The following is a 7,285-nucleotide window of genomic DNA, read 5'->3' on the forward strand; positions in this document are numbered from 1 at the left end:
GGACCTTTTTGCCCACAAAATGCTGCAGCTTTAGGCTGGTTTAAGCTGTTTTTGTTAGCAAGTACCACAGAAAAGTAAGACTGTTGCTTTAAATTCCACAGAAAATATACAGCAAAAAAAGACACTGGCCTGAAGATGACAATAATATTGATTATTATGATGATCCGTCCATAATAACATAAGACTCCAGACTGCTATTGAAATTGTTTCAAGGCAAAAGTCAGGAAAACCTTTGACGTTATTTAATTTCTTAGTGCGCACGGCAGCGCTTCCTGCTTGGACTACAAACAGACGTAAAATTTGCAAACAAATGATTCCCTTGAACCAGTATTTTTAATGAGTCCGGCTAAATGATTCACACATTTGTGGGTGAGCTAGATGTTTGAATCAGACTCACTCACTATAGTAGGTGAAAAACAGTATGTGAAGTATGTCCGAATTTATGGTACTCATAAAACAGTAGGCAAAAGTACTATTACGAGATTCCAAAAATGCACATCCAATGGACACTTTACCGTGAAGCCACGAGAGAGGATTTGTGAATGGAAGTGAAGTGACACAGCTGCAGCAGCCTGTAAGCCACATGACAATGACAATATTAAGAATGTAGTATATCTGAATTTCGTACACACATTAATATAGCCTAATATTTGAACTTACATTTTAACAGTTGCAAAATAATTTATCAAATGTAATACCTACTCAGACAGTATGCAATTTTGAATGCAGCTAATGAATTGTTCAAATCCATCTATAACTGATGCTCTCACTGAATCATGAGTCAGTTTTCAGGTACGTCCATTTTGAATTTCGAAATAAACAATTAACTGTTACTGTGTAATATATCTACAACAACCTATTACCTGTGGGTCCTAACCTAAAACCTAAGGTTACCAACAACCTAAAACCTAGACCACATCACTGTAACTCACAGGAGAGTTCAAGATGGTTTTAAGAATCCTTTTGACATGCTCAGTTTAAAAAAAAAGAACCGGTTCTTAAGAATCATTTACCCATTAATCTGACAACACAGCTTGTGCTGTTTGTTATTTTGGCAAGTAGGTTTATCAAAATTTTGCTACAAACATTTGCCACAAATACGCTGCTGTTTTCATCAAAGTTATATGTATATATATATATATATGCATTTCCTTTTTTTAACAGTCATAACATAATCTTCATCAAATGTAGTATACGTATTAAGACAGTATACGATTTTGGAGTCAGCTAGTGAATTGTTACAACCGATGCCCTCAATGAACTGTGAGTCAGTTTATGATTATGAACGTTTGCCACAAATAAGCCACAAATTGTTTTCCACGAAGTTCATTTACATTCTAAGAATGTTTACCAGAATATATTTTTGCGGTGGTCGTTAAATATGAGATCTGTCTACTGAAAGCAGTTAATAGAAATCTAAATGCTATATAAACCAACATTGTAGGACCCCCTCACAAGTGTCCATCTGTTTGTCTGTATTAAAAGGCAGATGCCTCTCACCCTAAGCCCTTTCTCCTCTTTCTGGGGACCCTTCGTCATATGCAGGTGCTCTTTTAATCAGTGTGATGTACCAATGATCACACACCCTTGTTTTCTCAGCATCCACTTGTGCAAGTATAGTCATCCTGGCGTCCCATTAGTGGCTAACCAGAGCGTGCTGGGTCTCAGACTTGATGAAATCAGACAGGATGCAAACGTCTCCCAGCAGGTATGGAAAAAGGACAATGTGAGAGTTGTGGGTCGGGTTCAATATTAGCTCAATACACCAGGGTGTGTCACAGATGCACGGAGATCTCTTTAACAGCCCTGTGTAAGACAAGGTTCGTTGTGCACAGAATGCACTGACATGTTCGAAATGCATTCAGGCTACATTTCAGCAGCACACTCCAGCTGTGTTTCCTACTGAGATTGAATAAAAGACATTCTTGAAGGACAAAGATGAACAAGGTGAAGCAAAATCAACCAACGCAGATGTGATATAAAAATAAAAATGCACAGCTGAGCAGCAGGACCTAGGGTGTGCGCTTGCAGGGCAAATCTGCAATAACACTTCTCCCCATTGACAGACACATCCTGCAGAGGGAATAGCTGAATCTCTTTGGAGCAGCGTGTGAGCCAAATCCCTCTCAGCACAGCCAGAAAGACGGGATACTGTGTGTGGAGCTCATACAACACAGACAGATGCAACAACCTGAAGGACAAACACACACACACACACACACATGCACAGATGCACAAGAAGCAGCACCTCAAAAGATATTCTTTGTTTTTCTCTATGCAACATTGATTCTTTCACCCTCTACAAATAAGTCTTATTTTAAAGCCATAGTTCACGCAAAAGTCTGAATTGTGTCCATAACTACTCACCGTCTTTCTAAACTTTTTCTTTCTGCCTGTTTTTTTTTTTTTTTACATTATATTTATTAATTTAGCAGACACTTTTTTTTGCTTTACAATATTTAAAATATGTTCTCGCTACTCTTACGATAAAAGCATAGTGTGATTCCAGGCTTTTAAAGTGCAAAAAAATATTTTTTTTGTTCTTTATCCCAAGTGTACTAAAACTATATGATAGCTTTTTTTTGTTTTCTCTGAGGAACACAGCAACATTTAAGACATTATTCTGCGGTTTCCCTTAAATATTATTCACACTTACGCATCTTCAAACTTGGCAAGCTGTAAAGCGACACAGAGAACATAATAAAGAGACACGGAATAGACACAGGAACAACTGGCATTTTGTCTCATTAATGCCGAAGCTGCTGTTTGATGTGTTTGACATGTGCCAAATTTAAAATAAAAAAGTACAATTTATTAAGCAAAGACTCATTAGATTGATCAAAAGTGACAGTCCAGACATTTAGAATGGTAAAAAAATATTTCTGTTTTAAATAATTGCTGTTCTTTCGAATTTTTATTTAAAGAATCCTGGAAAAAAAGAAGTATCACCATTGCCACAAAAATATTTAGCAAATTCAGTTCTGCCATCAGGAATAAATTACAATTTAAAACATAATAAAATAAAAAGATATTTAAATATATGCTTATTAAAATATATAGTTATTTTAAATTGTATAATATTTTACAATATTACTGTTTTTACTGTATTTTTGAAATTCAGCCTTGGTGAGCTTTGTAGACTTTATCAACTTAAAGGCACAATATGTAATTTTCGCCGCTAGAGGGCGCGTATTACGACCGCTTCCACTCCTTCCGGTCGTGCGTATGTAGGGAAAAAAAAGCAGCGCTCTTTTATCATACTAGATACATTTGAAAGTTCTGTTATAATACTACTCTGTGCGGTCTTCACTCGCCTATTAAAACGCACAGCATATTAAAGCGTCTCTGGTGTTTCCATGTTTTCTACAAAACTAAATCGGAAATCGAGGGGTTATAACGTCATTAGCAGGTGACACAATGACACTATATGGAAACGGTCCGTGTCACTAGTTAAAATTGCTTATTTCTCTGGATTTAAACATTCTTCGAAACATTTGGGATAATGTAAGTACACAAGTCAGCAAAATATATAACACTGTTCTAGTGGTTTTTGGATATTTTAATAAAAAAATCTTACATATTGTGCCTTTAAGCTGAGTATATTGTTACAGACAATTTCTCAGGATTCAACAAGATGGAAATATCCCAGTGAAATAAAATCTTCTTTAGTTAACAATAAATTAGAAGAACAGTCCTATCGGATTTATCTTCCATAACACTTGCTCAAAGATTTCAGCACCACAATTCAGGTAACATCACAGCTCTGATTATCACAGCATTTCTACAAGCAATCTTTTTTAAAAAGCAACACACAGCAGAGAGTAATACACAGTAAAGTTCTATTTCTATTAACATAAACTATTCTTTTTTAACATCTATTGTTTAATGCCAGAGTATAGACCTTGTGCACAGATCCAGTTGATTTCCTATGAGGGTGCCGTGAGCCACATTTCAGAGGTTCAAACGGAGGAGTAAATCTCTCCCATGAGACTCCACTAACTGAGCTGTTTATGCCAAAGTGAACCTGTGTATATAACTTGTATCTGAAGCAAAAGACACTTAAAGTTGAGTGAAGCATTGTGATATTCTCTGATTCAGGGGACATGAGAGAGCCTTGTGCCATGTGTTTAGTAATGCAAGCTCAGGCAGCCTATCATACCTCTAACATAAATGAAGTGTTTGTAACATGTTTAGCAGCACTACCATGTCCAAGTGCATGCTGGAGACATTTAGATGTTTGATGGAACAAACAAGCATGCCATGCAATCCAGATGAATGAATGAACTGAATGGATGCAAAATACCATGCTGAGGCACATGCATAAACTAATTTATTTGCTAATTTGTCATTTAGCTTACACTTTTATCACAATCAAATTACAGAACATGTATTACAAGTACAACTCCCTTGCAAGGGACATCCTTCCTAATATATCAAGACAGCTATATATTGTCACATACTGTATAAATAAAATAAAATAAATAAATAATAAACATTATTACCATATTAATGTTAGATGTATAAACTTGAACAACCACATTTTTAACTTAAAAACCGAGTTCAGAGAGCATCACTGTTTGTTTGTTTGTTTGTTTTTACATTTATTCATTAATTCATTTATCCTATGCAACCATGTGCACTTTATGGCATTCAGTAAAATAATCACAATTAATAGCTTGTTTTCCACATAAGTGGAAAATCATAAAATGTATTCTGTTTATGTTTAATTATCTCATGTTAGCATATTAACTTTGACAGCCCTAAAATACATAAACAACTATTTCAAATTAGCAGAAATGTGTGTAAAATTTAAAATAATTGTTAATTCAGTATTTCTCCAATAAAATAGCAATTTTCCATGGACAGTGAGAGACTGAGACTACTCACTCCCTAAACAAATTTATTCTCAAAATTGTGTTCAAAAAGTGTTCTTCTAGAGACAGCCAAAAGAACTTCTCATTGAGAACATACATTGCTTCATTTCAAATTTGACATGTACGTATTTCATGTAAATTCAGAGGTGCTGCTGCCATGAAAACCAGCTATTTTGTTGTTTTGGGCATTCTTGCGCTCTCTTACAGTGACTGTCTGTCTTTCAAAATTGTGTTTGTATCCAGTTGGACAATGAGCCATCTGGATCCATTTATTATCTCCATCAGCACTGAATTACGACTTTGTCTTGCTCTCCTGGAACTGTGGACATATTTTTAATATACAATCGGTGGTGTGAGAATCCTCAAAATGCATGTGCTCAGCACGACTGCTGTGGTTTCTCTTCCTCCCTCTGTAATCTAATAGGGATTTGATGTTGCTACCAATCCTATTATATTTCCAATTTATTCAAGTATATCACCCTCTTGGCAGAAACACCACAGTGGTGCCAGTATATCTCTCTACTGCTCTGCCAACACATGGCAGTCTATTTTTGGAGATAATTGCCCATGTTTGATGGTTATGCACTCTTATCATACTGAAGCCATTTCAAAGGCGAGAGATAAGGAACCCTGAGCCATGTTGGATAGGCCGTCCACTTGAAGGCCTTTAGGTTAGAAACCAGTGCATTACCACAAACCCTCCAATTTTCACAAAGTATATGTTCGTTTCATGTTCATCATTTTAAAGAGTCTTCCAGCCATATCCAGTTCTGTCACAGCAAGAGATGGTAGCAGGAGACAGGACCCCATGAGGGGCCGGTAGCACATCCCTACAAACAACAGCCAACGATCTTCCTTTTAACCACCATTGATGAATATTCAAATGCATTGGCAGGAAGTCCCCGGTAGCGAGCAGCCATTTTAGCCTGCTCTACTCCTTAATTACTCTGTAGCCAAAATGTGGGGTGCAAGGCCCGCCGGTGCCTGATGCCCTCCTGATTTTAATTAACAAAATGACTGCACACTTTCTGGCCATTGATGACAGCTTGGGGACTGAATTTTCGAGCAGCAGACAGACATAGGAACACGGCTCCAGGTGAGTGGAGCAAAGCTAATGAGAAAGAAAGAGGTGCAGGACAAGACAACAGTCACCAACAACAGTTCACATTGAAGCTGTGTTCAGATGATGGTTCACTGGACTGAGATTTGAAACTTCTGAGCAAACAGAATCAAGACGGACACTGATCTGTACAAAACACAGAAGCATTTCAGGAAGAATCAGAGATCATAATAAACAGGCTATTTTATGTTGCCTCAAAGATAACAAAAAAATGGTTGTGGAGATTTGCTGGATTGTTGTGTTGGTGCTTGTTGGGTCAGTGTGAACATATCAATTGTGTGTCCCAACAGCTAAATCCAAGTCTAGAATGTTTAAAGTGTTGGTGTTTGTTAGGGAGTGTGAAAAAACTCATACGCTCTCCAAGTGTGAGTAAAAAGTGGCCTTGGCGAGTAAACAAAAAGGAGTTACTGGCCAATTTTTAAGGAAGTGCAACATAATATGTTGTTTAAATCACAGTATCACAATAATAATCTAGGCTTTGTTGATAAAAGCAATGTGAAAATGTGAAAAATCCAAGAGAACCAGCAACAAACCAGCATCTTCTAAAAACATTTACCTCAGTGGAAAATTCATACTATCCAATACTCTCAGGCTTTGATGGTGTGAATGATAGCAATTGATATTTTTCATATAAATATAAGTGTATAGACCAATTAAGAGTAGACGTCACAGTTACGTCACTTGCAGCTGCGCGCGCATAGTGGTTGCAGAAAAACACTGGGAACAAGTGGAGGTAAATGGGTAAAATCCATGGAATAAAAGAAAAACATATTTTTGTGCCTTTTGATGTCAAGATCGGAATGCAAATAATTTTTATAGAATACTGTCGTCATTTGAAGCTAAACGCAGACGTTTAAATGGACATACTATGGATGAAAACTGCTATGATTACTCTACTTTTAAAGCATAAATTCGATTTAAACAATAGGTCTACATAATATTCACATATGCTGTTCATAGGGGACGTATTGTATTAGCCCTACAGTTACAGCATGAAATATTATTTAAACCTTACTATTAACATTTTTACATAACATTTATTTACTTTATCTCAAAATTCTGACTTTGTTTTCTCGCAAATGCAAGTTTATATCTCCTAATTCGGACTTTATAACTCGACTTAACTCAAAAATAGTGAGTTTGTCAAATCTGAGGGAAAAAAGCCAGAAGAGCCGAGGGGAAAAGAGAGAATGACGAGTTGTTTTTCCTTATTAGAATTGTGAGATATAATCTCGGAATTGCGAGAATAAAGTCAGAATTTTGAAATATAAAATCAAATTTACCTTTTTTT

The sequence above is a fragment of the Sinocyclocheilus anshuiensis genome, unplaced genomic scaffold (assembly GCF_001515605.1).
Source record: "Sinocyclocheilus anshuiensis isolate Anshui unplaced genomic scaffold, SAMN03320099.WGS_v1.1 scaffold715, whole genome shotgun sequence".
NCBI lineage: Eukaryota > Metazoa > Chordata > Actinopteri > Cypriniformes > Cyprinidae > Sinocyclocheilus > Sinocyclocheilus anshuiensis.